At 43.3% G+C, this 18,704-nt stretch overlaps 1 protein-coding gene across 3 annotated transcripts in view; it reads left to right on the top strand.

Annotated features, from left to right (window-relative positions):
* The window catches only part of LOC121854821 (teneurin-3-like), a 246,877-nt gene that overhangs the window by 214,918 nt on the left and 13,255 nt on the right, over positions 1-18,704 (top strand). The gene's annotated exons all lie outside the window — the stretch shown is intronic.

The raw sequence follows: 18,704 nt of genomic DNA, 5'->3' as shown, positions 1-18,704 counted from the left end.
CACACACACACACACACACACACACACACACACACACACACACACCCCGTAATCACTGACTTAATCCCTATTAATCAGTCAACGTCTTAACCCATTTGATACGTTCCTAAGTGGTTCACGGTCGTACTTATGTTTTAGTCAATCCACGGTCGTATTTAAGTGTGTTTGTAAGTCAATCCACGGGTCGTACTTATGTGTTTGTAGTCAATCCACGGGTCATTTATGTGTTTGTAAGTCAATCCACGGGTCGTACTTAAGTGTGTTTCTGAGTCAATGGTCGTACTTATGTGTTTAAGTCAATCCACGGTCGTTTTTAAGTATAAGTAAATATATGGATTACTTATAAACAAAGGACACTTAAGAAACAAGTGGATGATATAACTTATGTTGTGAATATGCAAATTAGTTCCTACCATTAAGTCTTGTTTTAATGTGGTTAGGTTTGGTTAGGTTAGGTTTGGTTAGGTTTGGTATTTGGTTCGGTTAGGTTTGGTTAGGGTTAGGTTAGGTTAGGTTTGTTAGGTTTGGTTAGTTAGGTTCATCAACAACTGGGGATCTTTTAACGCACATCTCTCTCTTCTCTCTCCACAACAACCATTGACAATTAAGAAAAACTTATAATAACTTCTCCAGACTTATAATACACGTAATTAGACTTAGTGGCGTTTATACATTTATGGAATTAGTGATGATGACAATAATTACCTTTTTTATTGTAATTTGTTTTGACTTTTATTTTAGTCTGATGATGGAAGGTGTTATTGTTTTTGTTCGTTTTTTTGTTATTTCTTTTGTTTATTTGTTATTGTGTTTTTTTCTTTGTTGTTTGATGTTTGTTTTTGCGGGGTTTTTTGTTATTGTTGATTTCGTTTTTCCTTTGTTTGTTTTTATTTTTTTGTTTATCATCTGTTATTGTTTCTGTTGTTGTACTTGATTCTCCCTCCTCTTCTTCCTCCTTCTTCCTCTTTTCTCCTCCTTCCCCCTCGCCTTCCCCCTCCTTCCTCCTTCCCCTCACCTTCCTCCTCCTTCCCTCATCTTCCTCCTCTTCCCTCATCTTCCTCCTCCTTCCCCTCACTCCTCTCCTTCCTCCTCCTTCCCCCTCATCTTCCTCCTTCCTCTCACCTTCCTCTCTCTTCCCCCACAACCCCCCTCCTCCTCCTCCTCCTCCTCCTCCTCCTCCTCCTCCTCCTCCTCCTCCTCCTCCTCCTCCTCCTCCTCCCTCCCTCCTCTCCCCGCCCCCCTCTCACCTCTAATGCCTCGTTTATACTCTCCCCTTGCCTCCTGTGATGCCTCTCTCTCTCTCTCTCTCTCTCTCTCTCTCTCTCCCCGCACTTCTTCCTTCCCCTCCTCTTCCTTCCCCATTCTCCTCTTCTCTCTCTCTCTCTCTTTCCCGCCACTTTCTGCCGGACTAAACACACACACCACACACACACACACACACAACACACACACACACACACACACACACACACACACACTTGGACGCCTTACATAATGCAACGGTAGACTCGTGGTGGGCCAGGTGGCTGGCTGCCTCCCTATGAATAAAGTATACTAGTACTTCTCCTCCCGACTCTACCTCCTTCTCCCCCTCTCCCGCTGGTGCTTCTTGGATGGTATTGGTGTCCGGGGTGGTAATGGTTCTTGGTGGGGGGGGGGGTTGTAGTGGTAGATTGTGGTTAGTAGATTGTGGTGATTGGGATGATAATGGTGGTTAGAGTTAGACCGTTAGAGGCAATTGTGGTAGTGGTTGGGATGGTGGTATTGGTGATTGAAATGGTGGTGGTGAGGAGGATGATGATGATGATGATGATTATGGTGATAATGATGATGGTGGTGATGATGATGCTGTGATGATGACGCTGTGATGATGATGATGATGATGACGACACTGATGATGATGATGATGATGATGACGACACTGATGATGATGATGATGATGATGACACTGATGATGACGATGACGATGATGATGATGATGGTCATATTTACTGTTTGTGTTGTTCTCCTGCTGATGAAACGAGACTTCTCTTAAAACCCAACCAATTGCATTACTCTGTCCTGTAATCACCGTTAGGAGGAGGAAGAGGAGGAGAGAGAAGAGGAGGAGGAGGGAGAAGAGAGGGGAGTAAGAGGAGGAGAGAGAAGAGGAGGGAGAAGAGAGGGGAGTAAGGGGAAGGAGGAGTAGGAAAGAGGAAAGGGAGGAAGAGGAAGTTAGAGGAGGTGGAGGAAGAGAAAAAAGGATGAAGGAGGAAACAGATAAAAGAAGAGGAGGGAAAAGAAGGAGAAAGTGGGAAGGAAGAGGAGGAAGAGAACAAGAGAAGAATGAGGAAGAAGAGGAAAAGAAAGGAAGGAAGAAGTGGGTAGGAAGAGGTGGTGGAGGAAGAGAACAAGAGAAGGAGGAGGAAGAAGAGGAAAAGAAAGGAAGGAAGAAGTGGGAAGGGATTTCACATGATCTGCTGGATTTTGCTGATGGCGATCGTGCAGTGGTGATATTTTTATGTCCTCACGCGTGCAGGGGAGACGTGATGACTTTTACCTGTCCGTTCGTCCATCTATCCGTTCGTCCTTCAGTCTGTCCGTCCTTCAATCTGTCCGTTCTTCCTTCACTCTATCCGATCCTCCTTTAGTCTGTCGGTTTACTTCAATCTGTGTCTTTCGCCTTTAGTCTGTCGTCTTTCCATCCATCCATCCATCCATCCATCCATCCATCCATTCATTCATTCATTCATTCATTCATTCATTCATTCATCCATCCATCCGTCCATCATCCATCCATCCATCCATCCATCCATCCATCCATCCATCCATCCATCCATATCTCGTCAGCAGGATGAAATACAACTCTCACAACACGGAATAGGAAAGAACCCCGCAGGTGTCTTTCTTACGGCGCCTCATTATATATTATTACCTGATTAAATATCCAAGTTGGTGGATTTTCCCTTTTTTGTGATTTTGTGATTTTTAGATTTTGTGATTTTTTGATTTATTTTTTTTATTTTTTGGTACATTTTTAGTTTTTGTTTTTGTGGATTTTTTTTTTTTTATAATTTTTGGTTCATATTCAAGTGGGATTTATGTTGTTTCTTCTTCTTGGTAACACTGGTGAGGACAAGCTGGGTCAGGTTAGGTTAGGTTAGGTTAGGTTAGGTTAGGTTAGGTTGTTAACACTTTCTCGTCCACCGTGTCTTGGGTTCATAAGGTATATTTCCTAATAGATGATAATACAAAAATGGTCCTAACTGAATAACTCCAGATTAAACACGTAAATAAAATCCCTCCCAAAATAGCATACAAAATACACTTCAGACTCGACCTTACTAAGATATATTCACCGAGCACCAGGTAGGAGGTAATTAAGGTAGGGGGGGGGTGAGAGGGGGAGGCAGGTGTGCTCAGGTAACGAATTTAGTTAAGGTAAATTCTGGATGTAATAAAAATAGAGACGTATTTCCATAGATTCTATCATCATAATTCTTGTCTCTTTACGTGGTGATAAGTGAATGTAAGTAGGGTACAGTTTTAAGTGTAATTTTGACGTCATTTTTAGGGGTGATTTTTAGGTTTTTAAGTTATTAGTTCACCTTAAGACCACCAGAGACCCTGCCCAGGTGAACACGGACCAGGTGAACACTCCCTCAGGTGTACCGGGGTTGGTAACTTAGTGTTCTGACTGTGTTCACCTAATTACTATTCAGGTGTGTTAGCGCTGACTGGCAAACTGACTCTGCTGATTGTATGACTGACTATCTTGCCTGGTTGATTGACTATGCTGAGTGTGTGTGTGTGTGTGTGTGTGTGTGTGTGTGTGTGTGTGTGTGTGTGTGTGTGTGTAGAGAGAGACTTTATACCCATAAATAACGTGTGGATAGTGATAAAGTTACACATGCTTCTACATATATGGATAATGGACCCAGATGCGGATAGCAGTTCTGAGGTCATGTGGGTATACATATAGGTGTGGATAATCATAAATATACGTGTGGGACTAGTTGCAAGTGTGGATATATTTCTGGTACCACAAGTGGATATAAATATCGAGCCCACACAATCACTAATGTGGGTAATGAGATTGTGGTTATATTTACAGTTAGGAGTTACGGGTAAATATGACCGTCCGTCCGTCCGTCCACAACACAATTAACAGCCTGCGTCCGGGGACTCACGTGGCCGGCATTTCATTATAAACTGCCGTCCACCGGTTAAACTGATCATCATGAATAATTCCTTAAGTTAGCCGTCGAGTTGTAATCCCCAAGATGGATTTAATTCCCTTGACGTCACTACAGGATGAATTATAACCCGGAAGACGCGTTAATTCAGGATGAGACGGTCGGCGAAGGTGGTCATCCGTATCCTAATCAAGTCTTATCTATTTCCCGGGGTTACATAGTCGGTATTAACCCATACATATATATATATATATATATATATATATATATATATATATATATATATATATATATATATATATATATATATATATATATATATATATATATATATTGTAGTGAACTATTGGTGGTATATGTGAAGGAATAGTCTTTATGTATGTGTGTCTGTCTGTCTGTCTGTCTGTCTGTCTGTCAAAGGTGGAGAAAAGGGTCCTTATCATCACGGAGGGTCAGGAAGGGGTCAGAGGTCATGAGTTTATGGACACACTATTGATATAAATATCTCTCTCTCTCTCTCTCTCTCTCTCTCTCTCTCACCTGCCTCCTGTTACACGCTGGGTAATGAGGTTAGTGTAGATCCATCAGCCCCTTCCAGACCTATCATGAGGTGCTTATGTTCCCATCACCCTCAAACAGCCCCATGGCGGTCAGGTTCGTACAGTCCCATCACGTTCATACAGTCCCATCACGTTCATACAGTCCCATCATCAAATGTTAGTTACAATAGAATCCGAGTCCAATTTCGCCACCATATTAATCGTTGATATTACTGGTGGTGATAGAGTCGGGGTACCTCTCTCTCTCTCTCTCTCTCTCTCTCTCTCTCTCTCTCTCTCTCTCCTTAATACTCATTTACCGACAGCTAATTTATCCTCACTCACTGTATTATGCTGCCTTCCTAACTGTTGTTGAAGTGGGAAGGAGGGAAGGAGGGAAGGAGGAAAAGTTAGAGGGAGGCAGGTGAGAGGAAGGAAAGCAAGGAGGGAGTGGTAGAGAGGCGAAGGTAGGATGAAGGGAAGAAAGGAGACTAAACGATGTAGGAGGGAGGGAGAGGGAGAGGGGAGGTGGGTGGGAAGGAGGGAAGGACGGAAGGAGAAGAGAAGGAAGGTTTGTTGGGAAGGTTTTCGGGTATTTAGAGAAAGGGCAACCTATCGGATACCAAGATCCGATATTGGATGAATATTCCGGACCTGACAGTCTAGAAAAGCCACACACACACACACACACACACACACACACACACACACACACACACACACACACACACACACACAGGGAGTATTGCTGGCCAGTTCCTTCCTTCTCCAAATGCTTTATATCTCTCTGGTTACCTCCCCCCCTCCTCCTCCTCCTCCTCCTCCTCCTCCTCCTCTTCTTCTTCTCGCTTCTTCTCACTCTCCTCTTCCTCCTTATCCTCCTCCTCTTGCATCTTCTCACCCTCCTCCTCCTCTTGCGTCTTCTCACCTCCTCCTTCTCTTCCACCTCGCCTCCCCTCACATCCCTGCCTGCATATTGCCGTCCATTATACAGCCCTGCGCTAAACGGAACAGGATTAACGCGGATGCTGTTAATGTAATCCCCTACCACGGACACTGCACCATTCTACGGACGCTGTTAATTTAATCCCGGGCACTATGGACAATGTTGATGTAATTACGGACGTCGTACAATTCTATGTTCGCTGTTTAATGTAATCCAGGTCACTTACGGACACCGGTAATGTAATCCCTGACACTAAGGACGCTGTTAATGCAATCTTAGGTCCTACGGACACTGCAAATTTAAATCCGATCACTACGGACGTTCTTAATGTAATCTCGGGCACCACGGACACTGAACAATTCTATGAACGTCCTGGGAAGATGCCGGTTTGGGTGACTGTGTTCAGCTAAGGACGTCCGGATATACTCAGATGCATATATGTAGCGTATATTCCTAGGTATGGAAATGGCGTTATTCAGGGGATGTCTGTTGGATATATTCAGCGTATATTTAAGAGAATGGAGATATGGTATGCTTAGGTATATTCAGGTGGATATAGGTAACGTATTTTTAGGTGGATAAAGGTAACGTATATACTGACATATATATACCATGGATGGATATATTCAGGTTGGATAAAAGGTTAATGACTTTACCTTTACTTACCTTTCGATATACTTACACAATTAAGAGTAAGATTTGTGTACATGTAGATGAGGCCATATGTAGATAAGGTCACATGTGGATCAGGTCATACATAGATAAGGTCACACCAGAGGAAGGTCAAACGTAGATAAAGTCACACCAGGAGGTCACACGTAGATAAGGACATTAAAGGTCAACCCGGAACTAAGTCATGAAAACTCCACACATGTCCTGGCAGGAAGGGAGTCTGCCAGCCAGGCTGTTGCCCCACTAACGGAAACAAATTATCCAACACAAACTTGAAAAAAGAAAGAAAAATTATAAGCAGGAATAACAAAGTGGAACGGAGGGGCCCGGAGAAACCTTGTGGGGGGAGGAGGCTAGGAAGGAGAGAGGGGATAGAGGAAGAATACCTATGTGGAGTTTAATTAAGGAAGGTTTAGCTGGTAGGTATTTACTTAAGCAAAAGGTATAGGGTGGAAGGTGGAGTGAAGGGGGACTGTTGCTTACTTATGCCTTGTTTATTGTTCATTGTTTGCTTATTACTTACTTACTGCTTCCTCACTGCCTGCTTAGTATTTGCCTAATGTTTGTTAGCGCTGACTCATCCTATCTTAACGATGCTTAGACCCTCGCTTAACGCTGCAGTGTTTGTATTCGATAACTTTCTTTCATGCTTTGTTCCTGTCTATCTGTTTGTTGATTAATTCCCTGTCAATGTCTACCGCCTGCGTCCCATTATTATTATTATTGTGTGTGTGTGTGTGTGTGTGTGTGTGTGTGTGTGTGTGTGTGTGTGTGTGTGTGTGTGTGTGTGTGTGTGTGTGTGTGTTATATCTGTGGGGTGCCCAATACATTGTGTATTTCTTTTATCTCTGTTTGTGATGTTTCTCTGTGTCGTTTGTAGTGTGTGTGTGTGTGTGTGTGTGTGTGTGTGTGTGTGTGTGTGTGTGTGTGTGTGTGTGTGTGTGTGTGTTTGTGGTGTGTGTGTGTTTGTGGTGTGTGTGTTTGTAGTGTGTGTGTGTGTGTGTGTGTGTGTGTGTGTGTGTGTGTGTGTGTGTGTGTGTGTGTGTGTGTGTGTTAGATAAGTTATGGCTCAGGTGTGTGTTCACTCACCGTTTATCAGGTAAATCGTATGGTGGTGGTAGTTATGATGATTTGATGACGAATGGTGATAGTAGTGAATAATGGCGTGATATTGATGATATTGATGATGATGATGGCAATAACAATGAGGATATATACTTACCTTCACCCACACACCCACCCACCCACCACAAGACAGAAACGAACTACATAAGGGAGTGTGTTTATTTTTCATCAAGGACTGGAAGAGGTTGTGGGTGTGTGGGCAAGTCTCTCTGTTGACATTATATTATCTCTCACGTATTTGGTCCTCCTCCTGTTTATCTCTCTCTCATCTCTCGAGTGCTGAGGAGGATGCTGATTGGTAGGTGGTATCTCTCAAGTCTCTCGGATGATGTTAACTATCTCATTGGCTGTCTCTCTAAATTATGCTGGTATTTTATCTCCCGTCTCTCTTGGATTATGCTAACTCAGTATCTCTCTCTTCCCAAGTCTCTAAAATTATACTAGTAATTACTATCTCTTATCTCCGGGTCCCCTTATTGGAGGCTGATCATAATTAGCTCTCTCTCTCTCTCTCTCTCTCTCTCTCTCTCTCTCTCTCTCTCTCTCTCTCTCTCGTGGATGTTGACAGACAGACAGACAGACAAAAACATTATCCCCGACCACCACCTAATACCATCTAGTTTTACCTCGATAGTATTATAGGCAAAAGTCTTATATATTTAATAATATATCCCAGCATATATCACACACATCAGTATATATATTTCTCCTATATATATATACTAGTATACCAACAGCTGATTATTTGTTTATATCTGAGAGGAGGGAGGGTATTGTTATCCCCCACGGGTCAGTATAGTGTTATGCATCGGGTGTTCGGATGGGTGGAGTTCCCGTGGTAGTTTATGAAGAGCGTCGTCCTTAACGTCAGACGGTAGAGGGGATAAGTCTTTACATAAGGTCAGTTTAATTATCCGGTTCTTATTGATGATGCCTTAGAAAATAAATCCAACTCGTGTAAAGCTTCCAGTTCCAAGTAAATAATAATAGTGTAATCCTCCCTCCTCTTCCCTCTTCTATTCCTCCTCTTCTTCCTCCCCCTCTTCCTCCCCCCTCTTCCTCCCCCCCTCTCCCCCTCCTCCTCTCTCCCTTCTCCTCCCAATCATGCCGTTTGGTGGTATTGAGTTACTGTATTGCTATTAGTTGTGTGAGGCAAGTCTCTGGCCTCTGATTAATAATAATAAAATAATAATAATAATAATAATAATAATAATAATAATAATAATAATAATAATCCAGGTAGTCTTTCATAATGCTTTAGTCACTATTACTTCAAGTCAATAATTAGGTTAGGTTAGGTTAGGTTAGGTTAGGTGTCTAGGGAAGGACTGTCACACTTCATAGATCGACCCTAAGACAGACAGGAGAGTCCCCACTGTACCACCTGCAGCAGAATCTTATCTCACGTCGCCAATACTTCAGCAGCGAGGGTGAAACTTGGCAAACTTTACCCCAAGTGGCCTTAACTTGGGGCCACTAAAAAAACAGCCAAGATTTTTATATACTGGTGATGGTCTTGTATGTGGAGTGTCTCGTCCTGCTCCACCACCGCTACCACCGTCTCCTTCCACTACCGCCGTCCCACCATCACCGCCTCCATCACCGTCCCCACCACCACCGTCACCGTCCTTCCTCTACCACACCACCACCACCACCCGCTGTCCCTTCCTCTACCACCACCACCGTCCCTCCTCCACCACCACCACCGTCCCTTCCTCCACCACCACCACCGTCCCTTCTCCACCACCACCACCACCGTCCTTCCTCCACCACCACCATCCTTCCTTCACCACCACCGTCCCACCACCACCACCGCAAAGTCCCTTCCTCCACCACCGCTTCCATCAACGTCCCCACCACCACTACTACCGTCCCTTCCTCCACCGCCGTCACTCCTCCACCACCACCACCGCGTCCCTTCCTCTACCACCATCACCACCGTCCCTCCACCACCACCGTCCCTTCCTCTACCACCACCACCGTCCCTCCTCCACCACCGTCCCTTCCTCCACCACCACCACCGTCCCTCCACCACCACCACTACCGTCCCTTCCTCCACCACCGTCCCTCCACCACCACCGTCCCTTCCACCACCACCACCACCGCCGCCGTCCCTTCCTCTACCACCACCACCACCGTCCCTCCTTCACCACCGCCGTCCCTTCCTCCACCACCACCTCCATCACCGTCCCCACCACCACCACTACCGTCCTTCCTCCACCACCGTCCCTCCTCCACCACCACCGTCCCTTCCTCCACCACCACCACCGTCCCTTCCTCCACCACCACCACCGTCCCTCCTCCACCCCGTCCCTTCCTCCACCACCGTCCCTTCCTCCACCACCACGTCCTTCCTCCACCACCACCACCACCACCACCACCGTCCTTCCTCCACCACCGCTTCCATCAACGTCCCCACCACCACCACTACCGTCCCTTCCTCCACCACCGCCATTTCCTCCACCACCACCACCGCCGTCCTTCCTCTACCACCATCACCACCGTCCCCTCCACCACCACCGACCCTTCCTCTACCACCACCACCGTCCCTCCTTCACCACCACCGCCGTCCCTTCCTCCACCACCGCCTCCATCACCGTCCCCACCACCACCACTACCGTCCTTCCTCCACCACCGTCCCTCCTCCACCACCACCGTCCCTTCCTCCACCACCACCTCCACCACCACCGTCCCTTCCTCTACCACCACCACCGTCCCTCCTTCACCACCACCGCCGTCCCTTCCTCCACCACCCTCCATCACCGTCCCCACCACCACCACTACCGTCCCTTCCTCCACCACCGTCCCTTCCTCCACCACCGCCGCCGCCGTCCCTTCCTCCACCACCGTCCCTCCTCCACCACCACCGTCCTCCTCCCTCTCGTACCCTGGGGGCATGGTGTCTGTCTGTCTGTTAGTTTGTATATATGTATTTATAATCATACCGACTAATATGTGGATAATTACTATTCAAGCAATAAATTAATACATTGGTATAATATTAACTTAATTAACCTAACCTAACCTAACCTAACCTAACCTAACTTAACCTCGTTTCGTTATAGTGTTATTAAGTTATGACACTTATCAACGTCTTAGATGAAACGCAATTTTTTTATTTACCGTATTAACTGTTTTATTAAGTTATAGAAATAATCACCAAAAGTTATACTTATTTGACACACACACACCTCGTGGTTATCACCCAATTGGCTCATATTTTTCCCTCCCGCCGTCGGAAAGATGGACGTTTGCAATTGGTCGAGACAATGACAGTGAATCCTCAGGGGCGTCGATGATTGGCGGAGATTGTTCAGAGCGGTCGTTATCTGTCAGAAAAGTCGTTAATTGGTGGAGATAATACTGGTAATCTGCCAACCAGGGCCTTGGCTTCCTGACCTGAGGGCGGGGGGGGAGGTGGGTTGTACCGGGAGGAGATGTCAGGAATGTGTTATAACAGGGGGTTATTAATGGGTCCGGATAAAAGTTTGTCGTTTTCGCATTAATTAATTCTGTAAAGTTGTTATTTTAAGGTACGATTTGTGTCTTGGGTTTTATTATTATTATTATTATTATTATTATTATTATTATTATTATTATTATTATTATTATTATTATTTATTATTATTTATTTACTTTATTTACATTATTATTATTATTGTTGTTGTTGATTACCTCTTTATATATCTTTCATTATTATACATTTATTGCTGGTGTGTTTAGTCGTGTATTCGTTGGTCTGTTTGTTTACACCGACAACTGGTGGACGATCGGGAAACGAGCTTGTTGGTTCTGCCGTTTGATTACCTTTACTAATTAAAGATGGGTGCTCTCTCTCTCTCTCTCTCTCTCTCTCTCTGTATTTATGTATGTCAGTAAAAGAATTAATGTACAGGTGATTATATAGAGCCAATTAAGGTGATAAATAGCTTAACAAAAGAAAAACAATAGCGTAATCCAGGAGGAGGAGTGAGACCTCAACATAGAGTGTGGCTGAAGTATGTGGGTGAATCTCCAACACTTCGCAGAGGGTTTCTCCCCCACATTACACCCTCCCCCCTACACCCACCACAGGGTTTCCTTGACCAAATACACCCTACACCCTACACAGAGATTCGTCCCTCCTCCTACAACCCCCCTCGTCCCTCCGTCGGGTCCTCCAATGTATCTACTCTTACAGAAGAAATATTTCCAAACAACCGAAATCTCAATGGACTATTGAGGGACTAACAGAGGCCGGATAAGAGAGAGAGGCCGGATAAGAGAGAGAGAGAGGCAGACTAAGAGAGCGTGGCAGGCTAATAGAGTCAGAATAAGAGAGACAGACCGGATAAGAGAGGGTGAGGCCGGATAAGAGAGGGTGAGACCGGATAAGAGAGGGATAGAGACAGGATAAGAGAGCGCGTGGGGCCGGATAAGAGAAAAAGAGAGAGTCCGGATTAGCGAGAAGGACGAGGGTAGCTGGGGAGATGCCGTGGTACATGATATATCTACGTTCATGTTTCTCCGGAATAGTGGTTGTCACATATGAAAATGAGATAAGAAGTTTTCTGGCGGGGGGCTGCTATCTCGCGCCTCTGAGAATATTAATGTAAGTGTAGGGCCTTGGTGGTACTGCTTTTGGAGATGCTGGTTCGTGGTGGTGCTAGTGGTGGGTAGTGGTGATTGTGGTAGTAGTAGTAGTAGTAGTGGGGTGGACAGTGTGTATACAAGAGCCTCTGAACCCCACCACCACCACCAATATTCAGTCTTCAGTCACAACACTCATGATGCGTCGACTATCTTAGGACTGGGGTTACGTCTCGTCCCTAGTGTGTTTTTATGTAAGGTGTTGTGTTGTTACAAAATCATCTAATCATCACGTTTTCTGTTTGATATACGAGTTCATTAGAATTCTGCCCACCAGCCAAAAAAAAAAAACTCGGTCACTGAACCATTCTAAAGATATTAACCAAATCATAACTTCACTGGAAATAGAACTCATGTGTAGAGTTTGTGAAATAATGTTTATAATTCAACATTTTTGATGAAAGTTGATCCCGTGGGGGCAAATGTGGATACAACATACTGGATACTAACCTTTCAGTACATAAGGAAACACTGTAACCGGGACTGTAACTTGTCTGTATTCGCCACCAAGACTCGGGTACTCGTTCACACCTGAGTCGACTGGTGTTACCCCGGACTCGAACCAGCGAACCCTTAAAACCGAAGACGAGCGTTGTGTTCCGACCTGTCCACTGCAAACACTGACTTTACTGAAAATACGACAGTACTTATATCACTAGGGTGTTTATAAGTAAATTGTTTTAGTAACCTTATAAATTGTGGAGTTGAATCGATTTAAAGTAATATGTATTAAAATAAATCGATTCCGGGTGACATTCCTGTGTGTGTGTGTGTGTGTGTGTGTGTGTGTGTGTGTGTGTGGAACCTCGATAAGTCGTATGTAAATCATGTTTGATATATGTGGGCGACTTCTTGTTCATGTAAGTCAGCAATTATTTATAGTAGACAAGTTATTGTTTCTGTAGGATAGCTTTTGTTAACCTAGAAAAGCTATTGTTTATGTAGGAAAGCTGTGGTGTTAATAAGGAATGGTTTTGTTTATCTTGTACAGTTATTGTTTGTGTTGTACATCTCTTGTTTATGTGCTGTTAGGTCATCCATTGTTTCTGTGAGTTACTGTAGCTTTTATTTTTCTTATCGTCAGCCTCTGTAGTGAACTAGTTTACCCTTATAGTTCCTAGCACGTTTTCTATAATTATCACCACTTTTTCTATAATTATCACCACGTTTTCTATAATTATCACCACTTTTTCTATAATTCTTAACACGTTTTCTATAATTATCACCACGTTTTTATAATTATCACCACTTTTTCTATAATTCTTAACACGTTTTCTATAATTATCACCACGTTTTTTATAATTATCACCACTATAATTATTTTCTATAATTATCACCACGTTTTCTATAATTATCACCACGTTTTCTATAATTATCACCATGTTTTCTATAATTCTTAACACGTTTTCTATAATTCCTAGCACGTTTTCTATAACTACGTTCGTTACGTTTGTGTTTGTCAGAATATTAACTCAATAAAATAAATCTATATTCCCATTCTTGCAATTTGTATTTCCAATTGGTAAAATTTCTTTGAATAATTAATAAAACACAAATCTTTCACTAGTGTTATTAAGGATGGCGTCAATTACATATTTTCGATGTTATTTGATGTTATTGTTAATTATCTTCTATTTATTGAGAGACTATAGTGAAGAGTGATTTTTATCTATATATAAGTAGTAGTTAGGGAACTTTTATTAGACCCAGGGAATAGGAGATAAGATTAACACGATATAAACACAATATTGGGTTAGATTTATTAAAATTAGCAAAGTCACTGTTGAATTTCCCCGTTTTCTGTGTAATTTTCCCCTCTGATTGTGTTTTTAATTGAGATTTTATCGTTCGTGAATGTGTGGTTTTTTTTCATGCAATCATATTTTTGTTTCCTTTGTAACAGAATAAAAAAAAAGAATTAAGCACTTGTGAGAATACAAATTTAATTAGCTGTTTTAATGAAAGTTGCGTTTTAGAAGTGTGTGTGTGTGTGTGTGTGGAAGACGCTTAAAGTGTGTCTCTGGGATTAATAATTATTGTCATGTCACCTTTGATCTCTCAGGACTGACCCTTAATTAAACAGGTGCAAAAGATACAGGTGTGTTGAAGAGATAATATGTATATTATCTCGACACACCTGTGATTTTGCTACGTGTTTTACCTGTTGGGTACAAAGGTGATATTACACTTATTAGAGAGAGAAAGAGAGAGAGAGAAAGAGAGAGTGTTGAGTGTTTGGTTGTCAGGCAGTGTGTGAGTGAGAGTGAGTGCGTGTGTGAGTGCGTGTGTGAGTGCGTGAGAGTCAGGACGTGTGTGAGTGAGTGAGTGAGAGTCAGTGCGTGTGTGTGTGTGTGTGAGTGCTAGTTGGATCATTATATTGGTTGTTCAGTGCTAAGTTTACGTAGAGATTATTGAACGGTCTTGACTTCATTGTGTTAAATTATTGTTTTCGCCAGGTGTGTCTGCAGGTCAGGTGATGTGTGCGGTGCTTGTGTGTTATTATTATTATTATTATTATTATTATTATTATTATTATTATTATTATTATTATTATTATTACCACCAGTCTGATACAATTCATTTTCCTATCGTTGGTGAGTCTACTTGCTTGCTTGGTTGCTTGCTGGACCTGCGTGGTTCCTTAATGCAGGAGTTACATGTTGGCCCGGTGCGTGCTTGCCTCCGTGCTTGCGTGCTTAGTGACAGGTGTTCGTGCTTGTTAGCGGGTTTTTGTTCGGTTTGCTGAAATACCTGCGTGTAGTCGGCCATGTTGTTCTCCTTGCTGGCGACTTCTCCTGTCCAGATTGTGTTTGCTCTCTCTCTCTCTCTCTCTCTCTCTCTCTCTCTCTCTCTCTCCTCGCATGGTTTCTTTCTTTCTTTCTTTCTTTCATTCTTTCTTTTTCTCTCGTGTGTGTGTGTGTGTCAGTATTTATCCATAATTCCTCCATTTTCTAAGGTAAGGATAAGAAATTCAAGGATAATTACTTCAATTTAAATATTTGGGATATTTTTTATTCCCAGTATGTTTATGACCTCACTATTATTGTTGTTTATGATCCTGGGGGAAAAAAATGTCCAGGGAAGCAATTATGTAGTCTTTGTTTTTGTCTTTTATTCCGATTATCCGATTAACTGTTCGTCTGTCTGTCTGTCTGTCTGTCTGTCTGTCTGTCTGTGTCCTGAGAAAAACAAACAACACACAGAGACCAAAACAAACACTGAAAACAAACAAATATAATCTAAACAAATCAACAAACAAACAAAGACAAACAAGATACTTTTATTTACACAGGCAAGTTGTTTACGTTATCTTAACTACCCAAGATTTTATTAAATTTTGGGGGTTCCCGAGAGAGAGACTTTTGTCCGTGTGTCTGCCTAAACGTCTCTCTCGTTCCTTGGGTTAAGTAGGGGGACTGGCCGCCTTGTCTCAACCTCCCCCTCCCTCCAACCCCCACCCTCCCCCACACACACACCCGGAGATAAGCCGGTTAAGGGGTATGAGGGAGAGGGGGAGGGAGGGGAGGAAGTGAGGGGAGGCAAGGAACATGAAGTAGGGTACGGGGAGGAGAGAAGGTAGGGGGGGGGAAGTAGGGGGATGATGGGGAGAAAAGGGGAGGGAGAGTTGGCTAGGTAGACTGGGAGAAAGGAGGAGAGAGAGACAGAGAGAGAGAGAGAGTGAGAGAGAGAGAGAGATTTATTAATAGCACGAACGAAAGAAAAATGAAAGAGGAGAGAAGGAAAACGAGGGAGGAAGGAAGGGATAGAAAGGTGGTTTGAAGGGAAGGACGGAGATTGGAAGGAAGGAGGATGGAATTGCAAAAGTGGAAAGGGTAGCTGGAAGGGAATAAATGTACCAGGAAAGAAGGAAGGAAGGAAAAATATCAGGGAGGAAGGGAGAAAAGGGAGATTTACATAATTCAGGTAGTCTCAGTAGCAGGTTATACCAGTCACCCTCTCTGGTCATCCTCACTTCAGGGGACTTAGCTGGATTATGAAGTTTTGGTGGCCACTGTTCTCTCTCTCTCTCTCTCTCTCTCTCTCTCTCTCTCTCTCTCTCTCTCTCTCTCTCTCTCTCCTGATAAAGCCACCCAACTCGTTCTCTCACAAAACTGCAGGAATACACAAGTTTCCCTTCATTGGAGAAGTGGGAGGAAGGAGGAAGAAAGGAAGGAGAGGAAGGAGGAGAAGGGGAGGAAGGAGGAGAAGGGGAGGAAGGAGGAGAAGGGGAATGATGGAGAAGGGGGAGGTAGAAGAAGGAGGAGGAAGAGAAAGGAGGGGGAGGGATGGAGGGAATCGAGTTATTTTGGGACCCTCGTTTTCGGTTCTCATTTTCTCTGGTGTCCTCCCTCCCCTCTCCTTCACCCCTCCCCTCCTTCCCCCTCCTCCCTCTCCCTCCCCCCCCCCCTCACCCTATCCCAACCCAAGAGGTACTCACCTGGCCACTCACCTGCAGGACCCAACTTAGTGTTTTATCATGAGATGATTTTTTTTTAGACTCATTACCTGTCGAGAGCAGCTCAGGTGTTAATGAGTAATGACCCTGTATTTAGAGGTGTTTCTCATATCACCTTATTAATCATAACAGACAGACAGACAGACAGACAGACAGACAGACAAGGGTTTAGAGAGCAGCACCATTCTGTCCGCCCCAGCCACACAATTTTCTGGGGTAACTGTGTTGTAGCGGACGAGAGAACACGGACTCTCAAAAATCACTCTTGGAAAAATATATTAGAATGAACTAAATAATACTCGTATGTCCCCGGGTTATTATTATTATTATTATTGTACAACTGCTACTATTGTACTTACTACTATTCACGCTACTAAAGACTAATTACGGCTACTACTATTGCCTATACTATTAGCTACTATTATAACCATACTGCTAATATTGTTGTTGGCTAATACTATAACTTTTTATACTATTTACAAGAACTATTAACTACTGCTCTTTTACTACTACTACTACTACTACTACTACTACTACTACTACTACTACTACTACTACTACTACTACTACTACTACCCTGACCACTCTCTCCATCTCCCCAGTTCGACCAGAGGATCATCAAGGTATGTCTACCCATTGTTTAAGTCTGCCGCAGTTTTTACGAAGTGTCTGCCGCAGTTTATACCAAGTGTCTGCCGCAGTTTTGCTAATTTGTACTGCAATTTGCTTGTGTATGTGCCGCAGTTTTGCTAATTTTTACTGCAATTTTGTAGTGTGTGCCGCAGTTTTGCTAGTTTGTGCTGGAAATGACTAGTGTGTGTGCCGCAGTTTTGCTAGTTTGTGCTGGAAATGACTAGTGTGTGTGCCGCAGTTTTGTTAGTTTGTGCCGCAGGTTTGCTAGTTTGAGATACAGATTTTAATAATTGATGCTATAGTTTTCTAGTAACTGCTGCAGTTTTGCTAGTTTAAGACGCAGCGCGACTAGTTTTTGCCTCGGTTTTTACTAATTGTTGCCACAGTTTGCTAGTTTGGTGAGTAGTTTTCCTAGGTTGTGTCGCAGTTTTGCTAATTTTGGCTGCAGTTTTTGCTAACAGCTTTGCTAGTCTCTGCTACAATTTGCTAGTGTCTGCCGCAATATTGCTACGTTTTGCTGTTTTAGCGGCAACTTTTGCTAGTTTCTGCCACAATTTTTACTGGTATCTACGGTAACCGCAGATTTGCTAGTTTCTCCCGCAGTTTTTATTAGTTCGTGTTGCTATTTGTATATACTGTGATAACCTCGTCTTTACATAGAATTATTGGTCAGTATTCCAGATGTGCTAATCTATGCCGCAGTTTTGCTAGTCTGTGCCGCAGTTATTTGGCTTATTCCGCAGGCTTATTACTTTTTTAGTTTAGTTTATGCCATTGTTTTGTACATTAGCTGAACTTAACCTGATGTAACCTAATGTAACTTAATGTAACCAAACCTAAATTAACCTAATATAACCTAACCTAACCTAATTTAACTAATGTCTACCCTACTACTAACGGTATATTTCTGCCACATAAAAGCTAGTACTAAATAGCTGGTAATAAATAGCTAGACAAAATAAATAGCTTCTTTTGTCTTAAAATTGAGAATGGATAAAAATTCTCAACACATCTTTTATTTTCTTATTCATTTTTTTTTTTTGAATAATTTACCTTGACATTTTATATTTTATCAGCATCTGTGAATATTATTATCTCTGGCATAGTTGATAAAGTGTAGGTATAAGGAATGAGGGGTATGTGTGAGGGTTGAGGCGCAGGTATGAGGGATAAGGCAGATGAGGAAAGAGCCTCAGGTGTCACGGGAGGAGATGGACAGTTAGCTGACGAACTTTTTTACCGAGTGGACAGGTAAAGCCTAATTAGAAAGTGCATTCAGGTGAGTCCTAAGGAGATTATGTGATTAAAATTCATTGTTTCATTTACCTGGGTCTCGGCTAGCTGGGGGGGGAGGGGAAGGGAGGGAGCTGAAGGGGGGGGTGGAGGGGGAGGTAGGGGAGACGACACCGCCACTGCTGCACACCACAGCAGCCGAGTGGATCAGCTGACGGGTACAGCTTTAGAACAGCGAAGGAGTAAGATGATTTAGGAGGAGGGTGAGGGAAGAGGAGTAGAGAGAGAGAGGAAAG

This window comes from Homarus americanus, unplaced genomic scaffold, assembly GCF_018991925.1.
Source record: "Homarus americanus isolate GMGI-L3 unplaced genomic scaffold, GMGI_Hamer_2.0 scaffold55281, whole genome shotgun sequence".
Lineage (NCBI taxonomy): Eukaryota > Metazoa > Arthropoda > Malacostraca > Decapoda > Nephropidae > Homarus > Homarus americanus.
The sequence above is the reverse complement of the archived record's forward strand: the minus strand, read 5'-3'. Positions and strand labels throughout refer to the sequence as shown.